General features: G+C 41.9%; 1 protein-coding gene across 6 annotated transcripts in view; it reads right to left on the reverse strand.

Annotated features, from left to right (window-relative positions):
- Positions 1-12,913, reverse strand: part of NSD2 (nuclear receptor binding SET domain protein 2) — a 108,965-nt gene that overhangs the window by 78,657 nt on the left and 17,395 nt on the right. For 5 of the 6 annotated variants that reach the window (XM_069856476.1, XM_069856475.1, XM_069856473.1 and 2 more), the window contains exon 1: positions 863-1,006. The exons of the other annotated variant lie outside the window; for it this stretch is intronic. The gene's annotated coding sequence lies outside the window, so the exon portion shown is untranslated. Of the gene's footprint in view, positions 1-862; positions 1,007-12,913 lie in introns of those variants that run through there. 6 annotated transcript variants of the gene reach the window in all.

Here is a 12,913-nt window from a genome sequence, read left to right on the forward strand (position 1 = left end):
AGATAGGGGGTGGGAATGGGATGGGGGGGGAAGATTTGGGGAGAGGGGTGTAGGAACAGGATGGGGGAAGATTTGGAAGGGGTAGGAATAGGATGGGGGGTGGGAAGAACTGGGGGAAGATTTGGGGAGGGTGGATGTGGAAATAGGATGGGGGTGGGAGGGGGGAAGATTTGGGGAGGGGGGAAGAGGAAATAGGATGGGGTGGGAATGAGATGGGGAGGAGGAGAGATTTTGGGAGAGGGGGTGTGGGAATAGGATGGGGGAAATAGAATGGGGGGAAGATTTGGGGAGAGGGGGTGTGGGAATAGGATGGGGAAAAGATTTGGGGGGTGTGGGAACAGGATGGGGAAAAGATTTGGGGGGGGTGGGAACAGGATGGGGAAAAGATTTGGGGAGGGGGGGTGTGGGAACAGGATGGGGAAAAGATTTGGGGAGGGGGGTGTGGGAACAGGATGGGGAAAAGATTTGGGGAGGGGGGGTGTGGGAATAGGATGGAGGGGGTGCTGCGACCCTCGGCGAGGATAAGGTAGAGGGAGGGATGGAGGGAAGGAGAGGAGGGATGGAGGGAAGGAGAGGAGGGATGGAGGGAAGGAGAGGAGGGATGGAGGGAAGGAGAGGAGGGATGGAGGGAAGGAGAGGAGGGATGGAGGGAAGGAGAGGAGGGATGGAGGGAAGGAGAGGAGGGATGGAGGGAAGGAGAGGAGGGATGGAGGGTCAGGGGCCGCGGAGCTGGCGCGCAGCCCGCGGGGGGGGGGGGGGGGGGTGGCGCCCCGGGCCCGGCCCCCCCCCGCCCGCAGCGTCCCCCGCGGGCGAGGGGAACCCCGCGCGGCGGGCGCCTCGTTCCCTCCCCCGCCCCACCGACCTGTGCCCTAGCGCATCCCCGGCCCCGCGGGACCGGGCGGCGGCGGCGGCGCGGAGCCGGGCGGCGGCGGGAGCCGAGGCGGACGCGGCGGCGGCGGCGGCGGCTCCGGCGATCGCGCGCGGCGGCCCCGCCCCCTCCTCCGGCCAGAACCAGCGCGAAAAATCCCGCGCGCTGATTGGGCGGCGCCGCCGCGCGGCCCCCGGAGCGGCTGTTTCAAATCCCCCCGCGCGGAGCCGCCCGCACGCGCGGCCTCGCCCGGCGGGGGGGGGAGAGGAGGGGGGGGGAGCGGAGCCGGGGGTGGGGGTGGAGCGGGGAACGGGGTGTCCCAATGCAGCAACACGGAGAACGCGATACGGTGTATATGTAATTATAGAGAAAATACGCAGCAAATATATATATTTTGCATAAATGTTATACATGCTATAGCTATATTTTATATATATAATATATATTATATATGTTATATATGAATATTATACATGCTATAGCTATATTTTCTATATATATAATATAGATTACATATGTTATGTATATTATATATAAATATGCATGACTCTAGCTATATTTTATATATATATTATAGATTGCATATGTTATATATATTATATATAAATATTATGCATGACTCTAGCTGTATTTTATATATATAATAGAGATTACATTGGTTATATGTTATATATGAATATTATACATGCTATAGCTATATTTTCTATATATATAATATAGATTGCATATGTTATATATATTATATATAAATATTATGCATGACTCTAGCTATATTTTATATATATAATATAGATTATATTGGTTATATGTTATATATGAATATTATACATGCTATAGCTATATTTTCTATATATATAAAATATAGATTACATTGGTTATATATATTATATATTATGTTATATATGTTTTCTATGTTATTATTAATCACTCTATAATATATATACACTATATCTACATTATATATTATGTGATTACAATGTTACATTATAATATTACCATATGCCATCATATAAATTATTATATTTGTACATTCATATTAGTTATATTATTGTATATTACTATATAATATATACTATATATGCATTATATGATGTGATTAGAATATCTTACACTCTAATTTAATTACAATATGCAGTAATATGAAGTATTACATTAGTATATCCATATTAGTTATGTTATTGTATTTTACTATATTAAATATATTCTATGTATTCATTATATTATATACAATTACCAGAACTTACACTATGATGTTACAATACGCAGTAATATAAACAATTATATTACTATATTCATATTAGTTATATTATTATATATCACTAGATAATATCTATACTATGTATGCATGACATTATATGTTATTATAATATGCAGTAATACAAATATGATATTAATATATTTGTGTTAGTTATACTATTATATTTTATTGTGTATTATATATGCATTATATTATACATTATGTAATTATAATATGTTACATTACATTATTATAATATGCATATAAATTATTATCACAGAATCACTAGGTTGGAAAAGACCTTTCAGATCATTGAGTCCAACCATACCTGCCCACTACTAAAACATAGAATCATAGAATAGTTTTGGTTGGAAGGGACCTTAAAGATCATCCAGTTTCAATCCCCCTGCGATGGCCAGGGACATGCTAGTTATATTATAGTATATTGCTATATAATATATACTATATATACATTGTTTTATAGAATATGTAATTACAATCTGTTACATCATAATATTACAATATGCAGTAATATTATTTATTATATTGGTATATTCGTATTAGTTAAATATAATAAATAGCTATAGAATAATACATAAATATCTATATAGAACTATAATATAAATAAACATAATAAACATAGTTTATTATACTATATTATGATATCATTTTACATATCATAATATATACTATAGTATAATGTATTATATAAATAAATTGTGTCATTATTAATATGATGATATATGAATAATAGATGCTATTATAATATGATGGGTATAAACTGGAGAGGGGCAGATTTAGACTAGACATAAGGAGGAATTTCTCCACGATGAGGGTGGTGAGGCGCTGGCACAGGTTGCCCAGGGAAGCTGTGACTGTCCCATCCCTGGAGGTGTTGAAGGCCAGGCTGGATGGGCCTTGGGCAGCCTGGTCGTCCCTGCCCATCACAGGGGGGTTGGAACTAGATGGGCTTTACAGTCCTTTCCAACCCAGATTATTCCACGATTCTATGATTCTATTATACTATATTATTTTATATTACAATATATGATGATACAATATTATTTTAGATATCGTAATAGGCTGTAAAATATTACATAATATATTTATGTTATCTAATATATTGATATATTCTAATATGGAGTATTGTAATGTATTATAATATACTATATTATGATATGTCATATATTCTGGTTTTAATATAATCATATAAGCCTCCTTTTGGGGCAGGGGGACGTTCGCCATGGACTGTGTTCTCTGCTGAATGTGCCCTCCTCATCCACAGGCCTCAGCAACTCTCTGGAAACCCTGATTTAAGACAAATTACTTTGACTTTTTGTACAAGTGCACACAATTTTGAGGCTGTCGGGTGGTTCTTAAATCCAAGTGTGCCTGGCTGTGAATTACCTCGTCTCTCTCTTCTGGAAGCATTGCCTGGTTTATGTATTTTAAAGCTTGCATCAAATCAGAATCATAGAATCATTTGGTTGGAAAAGACCTTTGAGATCGTCAAATCCAGCCATACCTGCCTACTACTAAATCACATCCCCGAGCACCTCTTCTACCCGTCTTTTAAACCCCTCCAGGGATGGGGCCTCAACCACCTCCATGGGCAACCTCTGCCAGTGCTTGACAAACCTTTTAGTCAAGAGTTTTTTTCTGATATCCAATGTAAACCTCCCTTGGTGCAACTTGAGGCCACTTCTTCTCATCCTATCAGTTTTTACTTGAATATAGAGACAAACACCCACCTCTCCACAACCTCCTTTGAGGCAGTTGTAGACAGTGATAAGGTCTCCCCTCAGCCTCCTCTTCTCCAGGCTAAACAACCCCAGTTCCCTCAGCCCCTCCTCACAGGGCTTGTTCTCCAGCCCCTTCACCAGCTTCTTCACTATTCTCTGGACACACTTCAGCATCTCAATGTCCTTCTTGTAGTGATTCCAACAATCCCAAGTGCACCTGGCTGTGAATTACCCAAGCTCGCTCTTCTGGAAGAACAGCCTGCTTCGTTTGTTTTAAAGCTTCCATCAAACTAAGTACATGTGCTTGCAATTTGCCAGTTGAAAGTGCCTCTATTTTTTTAGGCCAAATCATTAAATGTCATGTTACAGTAGGAAGAAATATTCTCGTGAACTGTCACGCCAGTTAATGTAAAGCAGGTCATGGCCAACTTCTTTCAAGCTTTCGATGGTTTGATAAAGGACTCGTGCAGCACTTGGAACCTGTGTTTTCGGTGCAAGGCTGAGAACAGTGTTCCTTGGTGCTATGGATACTGTGTTAACCTGGTCGTTAAGGGCTGAACACAGCTCCTGCAGAAGGTAAACAGTCGATAATGGAGGAGGGGAGCACACCAGCATCATACGTTCTGTGTAATGGTAAAATCATGCCATCTGTTACAGAAAGGATAGGAACGGGTTTTGATAGGAACGGTTGGACTCGATGATCCGGCAGGTCTCTTCCAACCTGGTTGTTCTGTGATTCTGTGATTCTGTGAAAGGCTTAGATTTATTGTTTTCCCCATAATCCTTAATTTACTTCTGCATGTCTAAGTTTGATGTTTTAATGTGTGTGTTTTAGTGGTGGGTGCACCTTTCTTAGTGTGGCAGTTAGCAGTTAAGTGAAAACTTAGTGTTAATTACTTAGTAAAGAAAAACTTCATCATCGGCTGATTAAAACTTTAATTTGAAAGTGGCTGAAGGAAATCTGTCTGTAGAGATAAAGGTACCTTAACTTGTTTTACAGCCTGTCTGTAAAAGAATACACTATCTTTAAGGTGTTAGACAAACAAGATTAGCTTCCAAATGTCAGTATTTACAGTGTTAAAGAGAAAGATAAAGTGCCATCACATTTTTAAAACAGCTAATTTGAATTAAGTCACGGTAATTTTATCTTCCAGCTTCCTCTCCGGAGTTGTTAAATGCAGTTATAGGAAAAAAAAAAAAAGTAGAGGCACTATTATCAATACAAATAAACAGAAATACAAATATGTGAATCCTGTTCTTTTGCTACATAAGGGCATATACAGGTATGTTTTTCTTCCAGAGTTGAACAATAATGCTAACATATTAAAAGTACAAAGCATGGCATGTGTGCAGAGGTGCTTGATGTCCCCTCCACCCCCCACCCCACAAAAAACACCACTTGTGTAAGAAGCCAGGTTAGTTAACACATCTGTAGTGTGCCAGTTATTGATATCTATATTCCTTGGGAATAAATTCTGTGTTCAGGCCCAATGATACAAATCCATCTCAATATATGACTTACAGAAGGGAAACAGATTTTTATTCTGTACTTATGACAAATACATAAGACCTTCCAGATATTGCAGTTCCCACGTTTGCATTCTGTGTCAGATGCTTATGATTTAAGAGACAGGACTTTGCTATCACGATCAAGGTGACAACAAATCTTCCTTAGTCATAGAATCATAGAATAACCAGGTTAGAAGAGACCCACTGGATCATCGAGTCCAACCATTCCTATCAAACACTAAACCATGCCCCTCAGCACCTCGTCCACCCGTGCCTTAAACACCTCCAGGAAAGGTGAATCAACCACCTCCCTGGGCAGCCTGTTCCAGTGCCCAATCACCCTTTCTGTGAAGAATTTTTTCCTAATGTCCAGCCTAAACCTCCCCTGGTGGAGCTTGAGGCCATTCCCTCTTGTCCTGTCCCCTGTCACTTGGAAGAAGAGGCCAGCACCCTCCTCTCCACAACCTCCTTTCAGGTAGTTGTAGAGAGCAATGAGGTCTCCCCTCAGCCTCCTCTTCTCCAGGCTAAACAACCCCAGCTCTCTCAGCCATTCCTTGTAAGGCCTGTTCTCCAGCCCCTTCACCAGCTTCGTTGCTCTTCTCTGGACTCACTCCAGAGCCTCAACATCCTTCTTGTGGTGAGGGGCCCAGAACTGAACACAGGATTTGAGGAGCAGCCTCACCAGTGCCGAGTACAGAGGGAGAATAACCTCCCTGGACAGTCCTTTCAGTTATAGTCCTTTCAGTTCCTATAGATGAGTCGCCTTCTCCATGCCACTCAGATTTGCAAACATGTAATTACCTCCTGACAGCCTCCCCTGCAAATTTCCAGGAAATCTTATGCTGGGACTTAACACCTTTAACTGGAATAGCACCAGTTTATGCTCTGCATCAACACTGGTGCAAACTTCTGCAATGTCGTGACCCTTTCAAACAGAAACTACTCGTACGGGTTTTTTAATTTCAAAATCAATAGCCTGTTTTCTTGCTCTCATATTCTGATAATGAATCACTCAGTTAGACAAAGAGGCTGACTCTTTTAGAGTTCTTATAGTTCTATTACACTTCTGAAAACTGAGTTCAGAAAAGTTTTAACTTCCAACGGTGTAAATGCACGTGCGATGCAAAATGTGCTCGTGCTGACAAGTAAAAGGCACACTGCATTATGCTTGAGTTACGGCCTTGAAACAGTTGAAGTAAACATCCTCTAATCTATTTCTAGTAGTCACAGATTTCCAGACTGAACCTCGTGGAGGTTTTATTCTCTTTTAGTGTATTTTCTTGTGACTTTGAATTAGCCAATCTTTTTAATCGTTTGATGTTTCTCAGATAGCTGTACAGGCCACTGAAACCGAAGTAGAGCTGATAACAGCATTTATTAATGACACCTATTTTATTTGGAATCTAAAATTTTTTTGCTCTTTACTTTCAACTTCTATGGATATATCGTGTTCAGAAATATTAACAAGCTCTATATCCCTCTGTTCAACTCAATAAAGGAATTTAAATAAATGTAGCGGTTGCATATTTTTCTAGGAATATTTAGATATTTTAGAGATTATCGGTTAGTTACTAGGCTAAAGGATAACTTACAATTTAAACACCCTTTCAAGATCACTTATTGAACAGTAATGGTTCATGCTCCTGACCTTAGGCAGAAACTGGGATATGGTGAAATTCTGAAGCTGAAAGACGACTTGTTTGCTGCCACCCCAGGGACAGACGGTGCCAGAAAAGCTGAGGCCTACATCGCTGTTGCTGTAGTTCCACTGCGTTAGGCAGGGCTCAGAAACAAATTCTACGTGCGTGGCACTTCTCCATGCAACAGTGCAGAACTCTGTCCCCTGAGAGCTTGGTCAGCCCTGTTAACAAAGGGATGGGGCACATTTTGGGGTACTTGTTGCTGTTAGAAATAACGGAGACCAGCAGTCCCTGTGCTCAAGCTTTGCCTTCCTCCTGGCAAAGGCCAAGCTTAATGACAGCGCAGTTAGCGAGCACGCTTCATCTCATTGTCCATCTCTGTGCAGGAGCCTCACGTTTACATTGCTCTCCTGTGTGGATCCTAAGGATTCGTTGCTTTCTGGATGCCTTTGTTGTATCCCTTTTTATTCCTGTTTCAGGATCCTATATCATCATCTGCTTAGTAAATATTTTCCTGAACGCATGTCATCGTAGTGGCAATTCAAACATGATCTGCTGGAGGGTAGGGAGGCTCTGCAAAGGGATCTGAACAGGCTGGACCGCTGGGCAGAGTCCAATGGCATGAGGTTTAACAAGGCCAAATGCCGGGTCCTGCACTTGGGGCACAACAACCCTGTGCAGTGCTACAGACTAGGAGAAGTCTGTCTAGAAAGCTGCCTGGAGGAGAGGGACCTGGGGGTGTTGGTTGACAGCGACTGAACACAAGCCAGCAGTGGCCCAGGTGGCCAAGAAGGCCAGTGGCATCTTGGCTTGTATCAGAAACGGCGTGACCAGCAGGTCCAGGGAGGTTATTCTCCCTCTGTACTCGGCACTGGTGAGACTGCTCCTCAAATCCTGTGTTCACTTCTGGGCCCCTCACCATAAGAAGGATGTTGAGGCTCTGGAGCGAGTCCAGAGAAGAGCAACAAAGCTGGTGAGGGGGCTGGAGAACAGGCCTTATGAGGAGCAGCTGAGAGAGCTGGGGTGGTTTAGCCTGGAGAAGAGGAGGCTGAGGGGAGACCTCATTGCTCTCTCCAACTACCTGAAAGGAGGTTGTGGAGAGGACAGAGCTGGCCTCTTCTCCCAAGTGACAGGGGACAGGACAAGAGGGAATGGCCTCAAGCTCCGCCAGGGAGGTTTAGGCTGGACATTAGGAAAAAATTCTTCACAGAAAGGGTGATTGGGCTCTGGAACAGGCTGCCCAGGGAGGTGGTTGATTCACCTTCCCTGGAGGTGTTTAAGGCACGGGTGGACGAGGTGCTGAGGGGCATGGTTTAGTGTTTGATAGGAATGGTTGGACTTGATGATCCGGTGGGTCTCTTCCAACCTGGTTATTCTATGATTCTATGATAACTATGAGCAGAGTTAAACTGAAGTTATGTAAGTGCAGTCAACGGGTTAATCAGATATCCCCGAGTTAGTACAGTAGAACAGCATTTCCACACCATTTATTATGCTAAAGGTGTTTAATGAGATAAGGGCTATAGAATCTACAGATATAGGTTTTCCTTATTTCACAGTAGTTTGAATGCGCTGGAAAAAGTTAATGCCACCCGTTGTTCTGTTTTGTTGGAGCACTGCTGCAGAGATATCTTCCCAGCCTTGCCCCACCTCCATCACCATTACTCTCACACTGTCAGCTGGCAACCCATCACTTGAGTGCTGACTTTGGCCAGGGGTCCATGTTTTTCAGTTGGATTAACAGTGAGGAACTACTGTTTCCAACGTGCTTGAACCCTGTCTGAACCTGTGACAGGTATAGCTTGACAGAGCCACTGATCCTTCAGTGTGTCACTCTGTATGTCATCCTGACTCTTAAGAAAAATCTTTATGGGTGTTTTATGCATTTATGCCTTTAGCCAAGTGGCATATTGCATGCTGTTTACTATAAAGAGGCAAGCTGCTGATGTAGAATCAAGAAAGAATGTAGTATAAAACGTAAATCAGCATTTTGATTTTTTTTTATATTAAATGTGGCATAGTCATCTTAAAATTATAGCACTAAATGCATTCTTGAGAACTTGCACATACAAATGCCAATTAATTTGAATGAAAGTTCGTTGAAAATGGTTATTTAAAAATTCATTATTGTGTATTAGAATTGGTTTTACTTTTAAATTAACTTGAAAATGAGAAGGTGCAGGCTTTTCAGACTTCCCATATGTTTTGTGTAATCTCATGAAAATGAAGTAATACTATTTCTTAATTGGAAGTTGATTCTTTGGGAAAATGAAAATCTGCTTAGAGAATTTCAAACAGAGTTAGTGTCTATTCAAGTGAGAGACATCTTAAGTGCAACTATAGCTTATATCTTAAATACCGTACGGAGTAAGAAATCATAACTGATGAAAATATACAGTTAAATGTGAATCTTCTTCATATAAAGAGTTATGCATCAGTCTTTTTGAGCAGATACATTTCTATAAGGAAAAGAATGGGGTAAACATCCCTTTTCTTGCAAATGACCATTGCTGTTTGCATCATTTGTACTGAACAGAATTAAGGGAAGTGTCACTGAGGGAGCAAAGGAAAGTTGAAGACATGAGGGAGTGGGATACATCTTCGGGGGAAGGCAGAGGCCAGGAGAAAGGAAAACCGAGGAGCATGTCCCTGCTGTTTTCCAGTGTTGGGATGATAAAAACCAGCTGTATACCAGTTCTAAGCAGCTAACAGGCTCCAGCCTAGTATAAGTAACTTCAGTGTGCTAATAAATTTATCTATATAAGTTATATGTCTCTAATTATCCTCAACATCAGTATGACTTAAACATTGCTGACATTCAGAATTAAATAAATCTAACCTATGTAGAAACACACAGCTTGAGGATTCAAAACACATTATCTTCTATTGATAGCATAGTGCTGTTACGTTTATAAACATAAATTTAATCTCATTTAGAAGTATAAATACTGAAATACATTCATAATCAGAATTAATGCTTAGCACTACTGAGCAAAAATACAGTTTTTTCACAATATGCTTAGTATGCATTTCTAGATCTGAGCTTGTTAAGGCTAAAGCTTAACTCTAACTCCAAGCTTTTGAGGAGCCATAACGTATGTTTGAATGTTAATTTTACTGCATCTCAAATTACTGGCTTATGCTTAATCTTCATGTAATTATTGTTCAGTGATAAACACAATGTGGTAAGTTACATAGCAATGTAAGTCTTCAAAGTGGGGGTTTTTTTTCATTTTGGCAGAGAAGTGGCTATTGATATTTCCATTCTGTGCCAGTGCCAAAGAATAAAGTTTGTTATGGGTTGAATAGGCCAGATAGATAATGCTACTTCTGTTTTCAGCAGACTCTAATGCAGTGTTTTATTTTGCACATATATTAATCTTTGCTGCCTCAGTACAGAATGGTGAGGGTAACTATGTCAGTCCTAAAGGTTAATTTCATTCTTTTTTAAGGCATGCCGTTATTCTGTTAACAGTAATTGCTCTTTTTTGAATGATTAATTTGATCATATGAACTGTTTCTAATTATGCTGGTGGCTGGCAATTTCCTGTACTGAGAAACTGTAGCTGTGCTCACATCCCATTGACTCCCTATATATGCCTTGAGAAAAATACTCACTGACAGACATTTTCAGAAGTATCTGCTGATTTTGAGAACTGATTAGGGACTTTATATAAGATGCCTAGCACTTGTTTTATATTGGTGTTGAGTATGTGCAATCGCACTTGACAAACGAGGGCTGAAACAACTGGATTTGAGGCATAGAAAGAGTTTGCAAATGCAGGCCTAACTGCTAAAGTGTCACCTGTTCTGTTTTTGCTGTGAAAATTGAAAGGAGTAGGATGTGTTTCTTGCACATTTCACCATGTTCTTACACTCTTCCTGAGCTTGATATGCTTGCTCCTGTAAGCTATATTTGTTCGCTTCAGTGATTGTTAATGAGCCAAAGCTTTCACTTTGCAAATCAGCGCTGGCATTTTATGAGACACCCTTGCCTGGTGAACAAGCCATGGCAGGGAGTGAAAGGTGGCTGCTGAGCTGCCTGCAGGGGTTACACTGCGGTTCAGTGTCAGCAGGTCAACCCTAAAGGCAAGAGTGATCCCACTGTGGCAGTTCTGGCTCCAGCGCCGAATCTGCATCCAGTTTACGTAACACTGGGCTACCTCAGCTGCGTCTACAGCAACTGAACTATACTGTGATTCAAACAAAGCACATACTTAACAGAGAAGAAGTGTAGGGGTTGGCCAGTGTGTAGGAGACAGCCCACATGAAGATTTACCCAGTCTATGTCGTCTCTGAACACTGAAGCTGGGCATGGTTGTAGTACCATTATACCAATAACAGCATCATTCCCGTGGACACACGCCATCACGTGCTGGACATTCCTCCTTCAGCAATTGCTACAGCAATTGGGCATGTAGCGTTTGCTGAAGGTGCTGAGGTTACGTGCATCTTCTGGTTTGAGATGGTTCTTCAAAGCGAGAATAAACTGTTTTTATTGGTACAAAGGAGGAGACAGGCGCTTAAATTTCACTCAGAACTGAGGAGTCCGACCTGTGATTCAAAGCCCCAACTGCTGCCTCAGCCCAAAAGCCCTTTATAGGGATTAGGAGAGGTACTTTTGCCTCTGGCTAGAAGTACACGGCTCCCAGCATGCAGCTCATCTAAAATGCCAGGATCCTGAAACTGAGCATTCTCTCCAGTGATCTGACACAGGACCCTTCGAAGTATGATGAAATGCTTTGCCACAGTATACTGTCTGAAATGCACATTCTACATGTGTTCCTTGTTTCATGTACACTTGTAAAACTGTTATATTTGACTTATACTTGGAGCCAGTCTGGCAAATATAGGTACTTAGCGTTACGTATGTGACTTGTCTCTCTGCAACCCCAACCCGATATGTTTTAATACAGCTGTAATCCCCAGTGCCTGCGGCGAGTCTGGTGCAACCCGCTCTAGACCTGCAGGAAGGAAAGCTACACGCCTTTTTATATGATCCCTGATTTGCCTATAACCTGCCCTCAAGGATTTTCACAAGCAGGCATAAGACAGCTCGTAGGCCTGGCATGGGCGTAAAACTCATGATATATTTAAAGGGCTTCATCAGGCTTTCACTGGCTAGTTTAAGTTGCACCTGTGATCCCTCCATAGACACACGCTGCCTCTCCAGACATGTGGTGCCCTCCCTGTTGCCACCTCTGAGGCTGGGACATAGGATCCATTTGTGAATCAGCTTGGGTTCTTTTGCAGTTCTCAGTCTGGCATGAAAAAGGTAAACGACTCCTTTCATGAATGGATCACAAGTTCCTGGTTTGGAGTCTTGGGTGGGGGAGCTTCTGCTCAACCCCAACCCGCTGATGAAGGCTGCCTGCCTCCATCTGCCTGATGCCATCCTAAAAGTACGACAGATTAGGAGGCGCACTTGCAGAATTTACCAGTTTGCTGACTGTACAAACAGCTAAGAGAAATCCGAAGGATGCTTGGAGATGCTTTTACAATGCAATATAAACATAGTGACTAGGCTTTTTGAAAAGTCCATGGATGTGCCTTCACTGGGACAGCTGCTGGACCTATTTGACTCAGGGAAGAGCATAAAGAAGTCATTGATTCAGTGGGAAACATTTACCCAAGAGTGGTGTTTGAACAGCTCAGGCCTCAGAACAGAATTCCACTTTGATAGCAGTCAATATTCATTTCAAAATGTACTGCGGCTTGTGAGAATTTATTTCTAGGTCAGCTTATATAATCAGCTATCCTATTCTTCTCTTTCCCTTTCATGGCATTGTAGGCAAATTAATTGTATGTTAAGTCTTAAATAATTTTAAAGATTTAATTTATGACCCAACTGTACTTGCCTTTTAAAATCTCTCAAGGGCAGAGACTTAGAAGTCTTACATGTTTCCTTGGCACACAG

The sequence above is a fragment of the Phaenicophaeus curvirostris genome, chromosome 4 (genome assembly GCF_032191515.1).
Source record: "Phaenicophaeus curvirostris isolate KB17595 chromosome 4, BPBGC_Pcur_1.0, whole genome shotgun sequence".
NCBI lineage: Eukaryota > Metazoa > Chordata > Aves > Cuculiformes > Cuculidae > Phaenicophaeus > Phaenicophaeus curvirostris.